General features: G+C 33.8%; 1 pseudogene; it reads left to right on the top strand.

Moving 5' to 3' along the window:
- The first annotated feature begins 532 nt into the window (after positions 1 to 532).
- The window catches only part of LOC106995042 (MICOS complex subunit MIC26 pseudogene), a 34,682-nt pseudogene continuing 20,990 nt past the window's right edge, over positions 533 to 14,224 (top strand).

Here is a 14,224-nt window from a genome sequence, read left to right as displayed (position 1 = left end):
TATGTAATACAACATGAAAATTAGGTGAAACCAACTACATTGGTAATGTTTCACTCCCTAATACCTTCCCTGGAATAATAATGATCTTTTGTACTACTCTAATTCAAGATCATACTGTTAATCCTTTGGCCTTGTCATTTGTACCAGTGCTCACTGCCTTCCAGCCTTCATTCATCTCTCAAGGAAATACGGACATTGGTTTCTTGATTTTCCATGCAAAGGTAAATCCAGTTAGGGAGCAGCCCTGTTTTATCATTTTTCTCCAAACATTACAAAGTAGGATTTCGCTTCTTTGGAATATTTTGATTATTCCACAATTCTGCTATAACTAAATGGCTTACATGTTCCATGAAATTTGTCTTCTTTCCAACAAAAAAATTTTTTAAAGTAGAACTTAGTCTGCAACATTTTTCATGAGTCCATCTGTTCAAAGCATTGTTCAAAGTTATGCATTGTGCTAAAACTGTGACTCATAACAGGTATGTATAGTAAGCCTAGAGCTGTTAGTGGTCCCCTTTGGTACTTCGAGAAGATGTCGCTTTTAGAAAATAAAACAGTAAGTCAGTAGAAATCAAGCTATGCTACAAGATAGAAAGAAAATACATGTCTGAAGACATCGTTTGAACACCTAGATCGAGTTATGTCACTTCCCATCTTTATGACCTTTAAATAATAATTCTTGATATCAGTAGTGTTAGTGAGGGCCATAGTAGCAGTACTTTGCTCATACTAGGTTCTATGTAGGGTCTGTCAACGTACGCTGGAATAATACTTCTCGTATACCTGACAAATTTCCTCATTTTAAAGGGATATAAAAATCGGGTATTTTCATTCTTCATATATTTTCCCAGTTCATGGTATATTCCTGATGCCACTTGAGGCATTGGGATACAGCAGTGAACAAGGTCTATACACTCTTGGGCCACACATTTTGGATGTACGTGACAATCCATGGGTCTGGCACATGGCAGAAATACAATAAAGATAGGTCCTTTCCCTTTTACTCCTTCTGAAATTATCTGGATAACTTAATACCTTTGTTATAAATCCAAAAATATATAACCTGACATTCAAGAAAATGGGAATATTTAGCCAAGAAGGTAGAAGATATTCTAGAACACAATAGCCATCTTCGATTATTTGACACAATGTCACATGGTAAGAAAGTATACTGTCTTATAGAATTAAAAGGAAATAAATGATGAGGAACAATTAGAGACACATCATGGCTTCATATAAGAAATTCTTTTTTACAGGCATGAACATGTTCTTCATGAGGTCAGGAATGATGTCTGTCTTATTTCCCATAAATTTTATGCTTAGGACAGGAGGGGCACATGATGAGCTTCAATAGGTATCTGTTGAACAGAGTAATAAGAACTTGGGAGACTGAGAAAATGAATGATATAAGGCAATAAGCTGCCTCTTAAGGTTGTGTCTTTCCATTCACTTGAGTTTTCAAAAAGCATTTGGGCAACCTTGCCATTAAAAGCCCTCAGTAGCTGGAACGTAGAATCTGATTAGGGCTAAATGACCTTAGGGTCCTGTTTGCGATTCAATGCTTAGAATCCTTTTTCTATGATTCGATACCTTGTCATAGGTTATCCTCTCTCTCTCTTTTTTTAAATTTGCCAACACGGAGTTCCCCTCCATTTACATCAGCATTACTGCGTTCTGCTCTATTAGTTTCTTAATCTCTTTGCTAATTCCCATATGTTGCTGCATCATTTAATTAAGGGTCATGCTGCTGTGTGGCTGGGGCTCAAACAACGTCCTTTCCTGCTGCGAGTACAGCCAGGCTCTTGGGAATGTGGAAGGACTCGCTCCACCTGGATTTTAGAAAACCTGGTCCAGCTTACATTTCTTGAAAATTTTGTTGTGAAAGGGATTCATGCATACATCAAACACAATCAGAATCTTGGAACTGTTGTTTATTCTGTAGTTTTTCAATCAGAAGAAGAAGAGTAAAAATATCCCAAAATAATAGTAGTGTTTTGTAAAGTATCTGATAGAGAGGGGGGAAAAGACCAGAATCCAATAAAAGGTTTAGTCATCTATCTACTAATGGCATGACTTTGGGAATAGGAGTAGTTTTTCAGCACTACAGATTCTCACCAATAAAATGAGGATGAGACAAGCTATAATTTTATTTTCTCTTACTATTTACAAATCATTCTACCAGATATTTTCAAAAATTAAATTGAATCCTTCAACAATCCCAAAAGGTAGGTTGAAGATGTGTTTGCATTGAAATTTACAGAAGCCTCCTTCTATAGACTAGAAAGTTGATATAATTTTAAAAACTGTATAGTGTAAAATGCTCTGTAAATTGTTGAATAAAACTTTAATTTCTTCACAAAATGTATAAGAATTACTTAATCTACTTTAACACCACACATACATAAAAAACCTGATAACATAGCTCATTATTTTTCTACACACTTACAAGAATTCCTTAAAAACAGAATGTTTCATAAAATCATCCAGAAACAGAATCTATTAAGTGTCCATGATATTTCCACTACCATAGTAAACACTGAGGAAAATGAAGACAAAATACTAAGCCTTCTAAAAACGCTATTTCAGGTCATTAATAAATGAGATGATCATTCTCTATATTACTTAGACTACATCTGGAATAGTATATGCCAGTTGGGTTCATCCCAAATTAAGAGAGTAATTTTGTTCTCGGCAACCCTTCAAATGTTTTCAAAGGATCTGAAAATCATAAACTATAAAAAATATTTGAAAGAACTGGCATTTAACCAGACAAAGGAGAAACAAACCCTCAAAAGCGTATGACGGGCTTCCAGTTTGAGCTGGAAGAGCTTGGGTGTCATCAGTCCCATCCTTAACAACAAGAAAATGCTGGGCAAATTGAAAAACAATCATCTTTTGGGGGCTATTGTGAATAGAGTTAGCAGGACAAACCAATTTGAAACCTGGAGAGATGGGCAAATACAGAGAATCAAGCCAGGATCTGCTTACCTGTAGCAGAAGCTGCTGAAGCCATAAAGAAGTAGAAACATTTAAAGGGCAATTCTGATCAACTGCTAGAAGTTGACAGTGGACTAGTTTGGGGAGGGCCCCACATATTCATGGGCTTTACGTTCGGGAACATTACCAAGTGCTCTTGGTAAAGATATAAGAAAGATCCTCACATGGCCCTGGCAGGGGGAGGAATAAAGAATAATTGTGACTATGCCAAAATTTTTATTTATAACTCTCTAGGCAAAAATAATTTATCAGAGCCTGTCCTAGAGACATGGGAAAAGGGAATTCCTCGCCATGCAGCCACATAGAGTCTCTCCGTATTACCTGAAGAGAGTAGAGGGGGCTATATATGAAGAAACATCTTGAAAGTCGTATGTAAGAAAAACAGACCCACTAAAAGACTTAAGTTTAATTAAAAGATTATATAGAAATTCCCTGCTCCAAACCTTACCACCATATCAACAGTGGATAACAGTTAAAGGAGCTGCAAGAAACAGACCCTCGGAAGAGTATTTGAGGAAGTTCAAAGTCAAGAAGAGAGACAAAAACAATGATACTAAAGGAAGTTAAAGCCTCTGAACTGTACAGCACCAGCAAACAGTAAACAAAGCCCAACTCCTAGCCAGATTCGCAAAATCATAACACTTGAGGCCTATGTTCTCCAGTTCCATGTTACCCAATATAACATATCCAGCTTTAAACATAAAAAATTATAAAACACACCAAAAAACACAATCTGAAGAAACAAAATAAACATCAGAACAAAACTCAGATAAGGCATAGATGTTGGAATTATCAGGCAAGGAATTTAAATAACTTTGATTTATATATTAAAGGCTTTAATAGGAAAAATAGGTAAGTTGCAAGAACAAATGGATAGTATAAACACGCGAGAGGAAAAACTCAAATAAAGAATCAAAAGGAAATGCTGGAAATCAAGCACACTACAACAAAACTCAAGAGTGCCTTTGATGAGCTCATCAGTAATTAAAAATGGCCAAAGAAAAAATTAGCAAGTTTAAACATTGGTTAATGGAAATATCCTAAACAGAAATGCAAAGAGAAAAATGGATAAAAAGTACAACAGTATCCAAGAACTACAGGACAATTTCAGAAGCTGTAATATAGGCATAATTGGAATACTTGAAGGTGAGGAAAGCAAAAATGGAGTGGAAGAAATATTTGAATAATGGACAAGAACTCTTCAAAATTAATGACACTAAACCACAGACCTAAAAAGCTAAGAAAGCACCAAATAGCCTAATACCCTCTCCCCCAACAAAAGAAAGCCTATATTTGGGGATGTCATATTTAAATCCACAAAACCAAACACAGAGAGATAATCTTGAAATAAGTCAGTTGGTGGGGGTGGGGGAGACAAGTTACCTATAAGAAGAACAAAGATAAGAACTACAGAAGACCTCTTGCCAGAAATCATGCACTCAAAAAGACAGTAGAGTGAAATAAAATGTTGAAAGAAAATAAAAACACAAATCTAGAATTCTACATCCAGGAAAATTGTGCTTCAAAAGTAAAGAAGGAATGAAGACTTACTCAGAAAAAAAAAAAAAAAAAAAAATTAAGGAGTTCTTTGTCAGAGACCAGACTTGCCAGAAATGTTAAAAGACTTCCTTCAGGCAGAAGGAAAATGATACAGGTTAGAAACTTGTTGAAAATGCATAATATAAACTCCAAGGCAACCATCATTTTTGTGAAGAATAGTATCAATAAAGGAGATATAACAAAATCAAATAAAATGCTGTTAAAACAAGAGAAGGCAGGAAAAGTAAAAATTTTAACAATGTAATGGAAAGAAAATAGTTACAACATATTTGATATTTATCCAGATATGTCAATAATCCTTTTAAATGTTAATTATCTAAATGAACCAATTAAAAGACAGAGATTAGATTTTTTTTTTTAAAAAAAGGAAACTCACTAAAAGAAACTCACTCTAAATGGAAAAACTCTGATAAGTTCAAAGTATATAAATCAAGAAAGATGAGCCACATTAATACTAATCAAAAGAAAGCTGAGTAACTATTAATTTCAGACACAGCAGACCTCAAAAGAAGGATGATTATCAGGAATAAAAAGGGGCCCTATATAATGGTGAAGTGATCGATTCTACAAAATTACAAAATAATCGTAAATGTGTCTGCACCTACCAACAGAACATCAAAATATGTGTGGCACAAACAGATAAAACTAAAAGAAAAAATGGACGAACCTGTGATAGTTGGAGATTGCAACACCCATTGTCAGCAAGTGTTAGATAAATCAGTCAGAAAAAAATCAATAAAAGTATATTTCACCTGAAAAGCACTATTCACCAACTTGATCTAATTGATTCTTATAGAATATGTCTTTGAACAACAGCGGAACACACATTCTTCTCAGCTTGCATGGAACATTCACTAAGGTAGACCACATTTTAGGCACAAATCATATCTTAGCAAATACAAAATTATAGAAATCATGTACTATCTTTTCTCAGTCTACAATGGAATTGAATTATAATTCAATAACAGAAATATAGCTGGAATATCCCCAAAGGTATTTGGAAATTAACTAACACACTTCTAAATAACAATGGTCAAAAAGAAGTGTTAAGAGAAATTTAAAAATCTTCTGAAGTAAATACAAATAGAAACATAATGTATCAAAATGTATGGGACACAGAAAAGGCAATGCTTAGAGAGAAATTGATAGCATGAAATGTATATATTAGAAAATGAAAAATAATTTAAATCAATAACTGAAGCTTCCACCTTAAGAAACTAGTAAAATTAGAGCAAGTTAAGCATAAAGCAAGCAGAAGAAAAATAATAAAAATTAGAGCAGAAATTAATGAAATTGTAAACAACAGAAAACATTTGCTGAACCAAAAGCTGGTTGATCAATGAAATTGGATAAACCTCTAACCAAGAATAAAACAGAGATAACACAAATTATCAGACATAAAATATCAGAAAGTTTAAAAATGATTTTTTCTACTGATCCAATGAGCATTAAAATGAAAATACAAAAACACTACAAGCAATTCTATGCCCACAAATTTAATAAATTAGTGAAATGAACCAAATCCTTGAATGACACAAACTATGAAAACACATACAAGAGAAAGACAATCAAAATCAATTATTAATAATCTTAAAAATAAATTACCAGACCCAACTGGTTTGCATGGTGAATTATAGGAAACAAGCAAAAATGTGGTACTAACTCTCCTCAATCACTTCCAGAAAATAAAATTAGAGGGAACACTTTCTGACACATTCGAAAATATCAGTAAGTGTTGGCGAGGATGTGGAGAAAAGAGAATCCTTGCACACTGTGGGAATGTAAATTAGTATAACAATTATGGGAAACAGCATGAAGTTTCCTCAAAAAATTAAAAACATGTCTGTTGTATGACCCAGCAACCCTACTACTGGGTACATAGCCAAGTGAAATGAAATCAGAATGTCAAAGAAATATTTGCACTCTCATGTTTATTGCACCATTATTCACAGTAGCCAAGATATGGAATCAACTTAAGTGTCCATCAGTGGATGAACGAATAAGGAAAATATGAAATTTATACACAATGGAATACTATTCAGCCTTAAAATGAAGGAAATCCTGTCATTTATGACATCACGGATGAACTTGGAGGACATTGTGCTGAGTGAAATAAGCCAGGCACTGCAAGACAAATACCACGATCTTGCTTATGTATGAAATCAAAAAAAGTCTAACTCACAGAAGCAAAGTAGAACAATGGTTACCAAGTACTAGGGAGGGAGTGGAGGCAAATTAGTGAGATGTTACTCAAAAGATAAAGAATTTTGGTTAGACAGGAATAATAAGTTCAAGAGATCTATTGTACAACATGATGACGATAATTAATAACAACTGATTATATACTTGAAAATTACTAAGAGAGTAGATTTTGTGTTTTCACTGCAAAAATAAATTTGCGAAATGATGGTTTTGTTAATTAGCTTGATGTAACCATTTTACAACATATACCTATTTCAAAACATCATGTTGTACACCATAAATACATAATTTGTATTTGCCAATTAGAACAAGAAAAGAAAATGTTTTAAAGTGAGCATTTCCCTAATAACAAAACGAGATAAAGACATAACAAGTAAATTAAATACTAATACCTCTCATGAATACAGATACAAAAATTATCAATAAAATATTTGCCAATTGATCTAACAGTGGATAAAAAGAATAAAGATGCCATAACCAGTTGGGAGGTAGTCCAAGCATCCAAGTTTGCTTTAACATTCAAAGATTAATAAATGTAACCAATGCAACAGGCTAATGAAAAAAGTACATGATTATATTATCTGAAGCAGAAAATTTGACAAAATCCAGTATTAATTCATGAGGAAGACTCTTAGCAAACCAACGACACAGGGAAACTTCTTCAACTTGATAAGAACACCTACAAAAACTCTGCCGCAAACATTACACGTATTGGCAAGAAACCAGATGCTTTCTTGCTTAGATAGAAAAGAAGGCAAGATGTTTCCTGCCACTATTCTTATTTAACAGTGCACTGAATTACTAGCTGGTACAATAAAATAAGAAAGAAAACAAAAGTATACAGACTAGAAAGTAAGAATAAAGTTTTCTTCGCAGATGATATCATTATTTATCTAGAGTATCCTTCAAAAATCAAGACAACAAAACTTCTGTAACCAATGAGCAAGTATAGAAGGAGATAGGATATATGGTCAGTGTACAAAAGTCAGTTGTTTTCTATATACCAGTAATGAACAATTGCAATTTGAATTTTAAAATTATCATTTACAACAGCACAAAAATATGGCATATCTAGGTACAAATCTAAGAAAATACATATAAGATACATATGGGGAAAACTATAAAAATATTGAGAAGAATATAAAAATATCTAAATTAATAAATACTTTGACTGAAATAAATAGATATTCTAGATTCATGAACTGGAGGAATCAATCTTGTTAAGATGTCAATTTTTCCCAACATGCTCTAAAGGGTCAAAGCAATCTCAATAAAACCCCAGCACACTCTTTTGTAGATATTGAAAAACTAGTTATAAAGTTTATATGGAAAGAGGAAAGACCTAGAATGTCCAACACAATACTGAAGAAAAACAGAGCTGGGAGATTTACACTACCCAATTTCAAGACTTATTAAAAAGGTAGAGTAAATAATACGGTATGCTATGAACTAAAGAAAAAACAACATATAGAAGTATGGAACATAAAAGAGAGACAAGAAATAGACTCACAAAATATGGTCAATGTATCTTTGATGAAAGAGTAAAGGCAATTCAAAGAAGAAAGGATAGTCTTTACAAGAAATAATCCAGAAACACTGAACACCCTATTAAATAATAATGATATACAAAATAATATTAACAAACCTAGAGCCAGACATTAAACCTTGCACAAAAACTCATTTCAATGAATCACAACATCTAAGTTTAAAATGAAAAGCTCTAACACTTTAAAAAGAAAGCATAGGAGAAAATATACATCACCTTGGGTTCAGTGGGGGAAGATTAAAATACAATATCCATAATACACTATATAATAGAAAAACCCATAAATAGAACATTATTAACATTATGATTTAAAAACTATCTGCAAAAGATTCTATTAAGGAAACTAAATACAAGCCATAGGCAGGGAGAAAATATCTGCAAAAGACATGTCTAATGAAGAATTTGTATCCAAAGTAGACAAAGAATTCTAAAAACTCATGATAAAAATAACTAAAATATAGATAAAGGATTTAAGACACCACCAAAGAAGATATACAAGTGGCAAATGAAAGCATATGAAAAGACATTGAAAATCACTTGTCATTAGGGAATTAATTTTTTAAAAAATGTGATACCACTCTCCACCTGTTAGAATGGCTAAAATCCAAAACCTTAACAATAGCAATTACTGGTGAGGATGTGAAAGAATGGGAACTCTCATCCATTGCTGACAGGAATGAGAAATGGTACAGCCACTTTGGAAGATAGCTTGGCAGATTTTTACAAAACTGTACAAAATCTTATTATATAATTCAGCAGTCATACTGCTAGGCATTTACCCAACTAATTTCAAAATTTATGTCCACACAGAAACTGGCACATAAATGTTTACAGCAGCTTTATTTGTAATCATAAAAATGGAAGCAACTAAGACGTTCTGCCAAGAAAGAATCGGTAAATAAACTGTGGAGCATTCATACAACAGAATATTATTCAGAGATTTTAAAAAAATGAACTAAAAAGCCCTGAAATGACATGGATGAATCTTAAATACATATTGCTAATCAAAATAAGTCAGTCTGAAAAAGCTATATACTATACTATTGCAGTTATACGACATTCTGGAAAATGCAAAACTACAGAGAACATGAAGAGATCAGTGCTTGCCAGGAACACAGTGGGTGGGGAAAAGGACAGGGCTAAATAAATAGAACACTGAACATGCTCAGGGTGGTGAACCATTCTGTAAGCCACTGTAATGATGACTATAATGATGAATATACTTAATATATTCACATTTTCAAAAATGAATATACTTAACCTATGCAAATTTTAAAAAAAAAATTAAGAGGCTGGAGAATCCCAAGATCCAATGTAGAATGTGACAAAAAACAATTCATTACAGATTTATGAAACAACCTCACTGAAGTGGGTGGTGGGATAGGTGGAATAAGTTGCTGATACAAGTAACTTTAAATGTGAATAAAGTCTGTAGGACTAGAGGCAAAAGGAACAGTACATAAGTACTATATTCTAGTTGATAAAGTTGCTCCCCATAAGTGTACAAGTTAATGGTTCTAAAACCACTGTGTCATGTATACTGGAATTGAACAATTAAGTACATGGATGGCAGAGGTAGAAGCAAATGTTTTCACTGTCGGAAAGGGATATTGCAGATAAGTAATGGAAGATGAAAAGAGCGTTTTATGTAGTAATGGATCTGAATTGGAGACCTCAGTATAAACTCATGTTTAGCTTATTATAGGCACAGAAATACTTGCAGGTATGTGTGTGTGCCTGGGTTAGCATACACACATACCTCCTTGCTTTGTTAACTGAGAGGTCCTGGAAGCTGTGATATCTCAGTAGCAATGAGCACATCCAATACTCAGAACTTGGTTTTTAATATCATTATCCAATAAAAAGAATGAGGATTTCTCTGAGAAATGTCTAATTTTATGACTGGGATAAGACATATACAAGATGAACTTGGAACATCTTATAGATCCAGAAGGTAAGGAAGTGATAAATACACACACACACACACAGTCACTGAGGTATGTGAAAGGGACACAAGAGCAAACTGAAAGAACTCACAGTGACCAAAGCTGGAACAATTTGAGCAACATCATAAAGTAGTTATGAATTATAATCCAAAATATAATATAAATGTCTATAAGTCTAAACTGATATAAATGATTAAATAAATAGATAGTAAATGGGAGACAGACAAACCTCCAATGCAGAAGAATTGCAGTTTGTGAAGACACTTCACCTTTAAAGAAGCAGAGCATATCTCCTCACTCAAGTGTTAATTACATATAACAACTGCCTTCCAAAGAATACAGTGTGGAATAGGAGAAAAAAAGAATAACTTTCCAATGGAGACACCTGACAAACACAACATCTACAGGTGATTAATATTAACATCAACTGTGGTAAGTCATGTTGAAAGTATGTGCCCTTGATATGATGTGATGAGAATGGTCTTTTACTTCTATAATCTTCATTTGAAAACCCAAAACTCCAGTTGAATTATGAGAAAAGCTTCAGACAAATCTGAATTGAAGGACAGTCTACAAGATAACTGACCAGTAATTCTCAAAACTCTCAAGGTCATTATAAATAAAGAACGCCTGAGAAACTGTCACAGGAAAGGAGTCTGATATAACATGATTACTAAATGGAATTTGGTATCCTGGATGGGATCCTGGAAGAAAAAAAGAGACATTTAGGGAAAAATCAGTAAATCTGAATAATGTATGAAATTAAGTTAATGATAATGTATCAATATTGGTTCATTAATTGTGACAAGTGTACTATTCTAATATAATATGTTATAATAGAAGAAACAGAATATGGAATATGTAGACTGTCTCTGTATTACATTTACAATGATATTTGTAGATATAAAAGTGTTCTAAACTTTAAAGACTATTTAAAATAACAGAATATGGCAGCTGTCTTCAAATACTGGAGAGGATCTCACATGAAAACAGTTGTGTTCTCCATTGTGCTTTCCAAGATTAGATCTAAATTAATGTGTGGTCACAGTCCAGACATATAACAAAAAATGACAATTTCACATTGCACACACACACACCTTTATTTAGAAAAGCTTGACCCAGATGGTAGTGAGATATCAGAAGAATTTTTTAAAAGGCTGGATGATGAACAGTGATGCGGTACTATAATTCTAGCAGCACATGGATATTATATTACTGTCTATTATGGCCTGTGGGCTGGCCACCTGTTTTTGTAAATAAAGTGTTATGGGAACACAACCATGATTGTTTGTTTATGTATTATCTATGGCTGCTTTTATACTATAATGGCAGAGTTGAGTAGTGATAACAGAGTATGACTTTCAAAGCTCACCATATTTATTACTGGTCCTTTACAATGAAACTTTGCCAATCCCTGCATTAGAAAATATCACCAACATTTTGGGCCTTTAATTACCATAATTCCACATTCTCTTCCTCTCCACATGAGCCTAGGTTGAATGCTTATCTGTTATCAATATTCAATCCACACTTACTCTATTGAAGGTTCTGCTTAAAACGCCGTGCTTGCCAGCATGGCCTATCAACTTAACTAAAGAGAAGACAAACATTGCCTCCAAATAAACAATGATGATCACACAAAACCATGACATCAAATGTCTCATCTATGTGGTCCCTGAGGACAGGTGTAAAAAGTGAATAATCAGATAAGCAGTGAAGCATGTAATATTAGTGTATGCAACATTACCCGTAGCACATTGTTTTAAATCCATTTCTGCCCCTTTCACCCCAGACCTCATCTCCTACCAGTAGTAGAAAGGTGACACTAATGCTACAAAACACGTGGTTTCATAAGCATAGAAAGTATGAGTTGTTTATTCTTTGTCTCCAATTTTTCTAAAAGAAATCTCCTTCCTTCCTCCCTTCCATTTATCTTCTCTTCTTTTCTATTTCCCTTGTAATAATTTCTTTGTTCATTTATCTTTTGAAAATGTATTGTGTATAAAAGTGACATCCAGAGTCAATGACACAACTTCTTCCCTAAGGAACTCATCTCATTTTGGAATAGTCTGAGAACTACTCCTAAATGTATTATGACTTATTAAGTAGTATAACAAAGGTACAAATAAGGCCCTATTATGAAAGATTTTCAGAGGAATTGAGGTGTGTGTAACATTTTTTATTGCTTACTCCTACAAGTACCAAATAAAGAAGATATTTGGCCTTAAAGTTTTAGCACAGAGCATCAAGACTCACTCACTGCTTCCCACATAAAAGTGGATTGTAGAAATAATAAAGTATGATTAATCATTATGTTTATAGTACATGGAAGTTCACAAGTCATTTTTATATTCAGTATTCCAAAGACAGGCTTGTGCAAAACAAAAGATCTAACAGAAAGAAGAGGTGAGTATGTGGTATATATGCATCCCTGCTGTCATTTTATACCCAAATCTCTGTTCCATAATGCTGTTTCCCACAGAGTTCATTCATGACTTACATCTCTTCTCAGCAGGAGGCTCTACAGCCCCACAAAATCTGACATGCAGGTTGAAAAAAGTGTGCAATCTTTTCTGTAAATTACATCTTAAAAATATGAAAGCTACTATGTAATGGCACCTGTTGCTTGGAAAGTGTAATCAAGTGAGAGTGAGTAAAAGAGAATGAGAATGAGTAAGCTGTGTAACTCTGGGGCTTTTATGTGCAGCTCCTAGAACCTTATTTTTATCAAACTGAATTTGCCTTGAGGGTAATTATTACATCCTGCAATCCTTGTTTTCTTAGCCTATCACAATGTTCAGTACCAAAGTGCTCAAGTGAGTTTGGCTTAATTGAATGAATTTTATTTTTCCTTGACAGTGTCAATTCTCCTCGGCATCCCCTGGTGACAATGTCTCCCTTGATATCTTAGGGGCCTTTTCTTTATTTCTACTATTCTGTAGCTTGAATAGTCATGGATTTGACGTCACTGGTCTTTTTAAGTTATGCTGGCTCTACCTGTTATTTGTGAAGAAGTGGGCTTGCTTTGTCAGGAAATGGGGTGGAATAGTTTTCTCATCAATTATTCTCTTTACTCTTTGCACTGCTCTTCTTTCCACCAATGTTGTTCTACCTGTCAGGAAAAAAGATCACCACCTCCAGTATTAATATTTTCTGATTTGGTGCCAAAGATGTAAGCTGTTCTCTTTTAGGATCTCACTCTAAACTTAGTGTCACATTTACTTTGCACATACCAATCTCCATAATTTTCATTCCATCCAAAACTTCACAATGCTTTTCTTCTTATTTTAAGTTGCCTATTAAAGAAAATGTAAAAACTGATGCAGCTCTCAATTCCACTCCTAGCCAGATTTCTCCCTAAAGCCTCTATTTAGAGTAGGCTGATATAAATGACTCTGGATTAAATCCAATGTACCACTTCACAAGATGTAAAACTCCAAATTGTCCCTCCCTTTTCAAGGGGCATCTTTGCTCCACCCTACAATGGGTTGAACTGGAGGGTATACAGTATTCTAGACTAAGCCAAGTATTTAATAGATGAGTTATCAGCATAACAGAGATACTCTCAGATAGATCAAGGGGACTGACACTCTTCCTTCCCAAGGGTCTCACATCCAGAGCAAACCATCCTGTCTATAATACTAGAATTGTGTTTCCAAGAAAGTATTGTAGCAATATGAAGGTCACTTTGGTAGTAAGTCCCTCCCCTATATCTATGATTTAAAATAACTCAGGCCAGTTCATAGTAATTTTTTGGACCCTATCTGCTCTTTACAATTATAAATATCAAGACTCCAAAGTGCCCCCATGAAAATCAATATTGGTCAAAAATCACTTATCTGGACATTTAATTATCTCATTCTGTCTCACTGTCACCTCTACATCATAAATTCTCTGAGCCTCAGTACCTTCACTTATAAAATCAGTATTATTATATTCTCCTTCCCAAAGGATCATTTAAAAATCCAAAACG

This window comes from Macaca mulatta, chromosome 20 (assembly GCF_049350105.2).
Source record: "Macaca mulatta isolate MMU2019108-1 chromosome 20, T2T-MMU8v2.0, whole genome shotgun sequence".
In the NCBI taxonomy this organism is placed as follows: Eukaryota; Metazoa; Chordata; class Mammalia; order Primates; family Cercopithecidae; genus Macaca; species Macaca mulatta.
The sequence above is the reverse complement of the archived record's forward strand: the minus strand, read 5'-3'. Positions and strand labels throughout refer to the sequence as shown.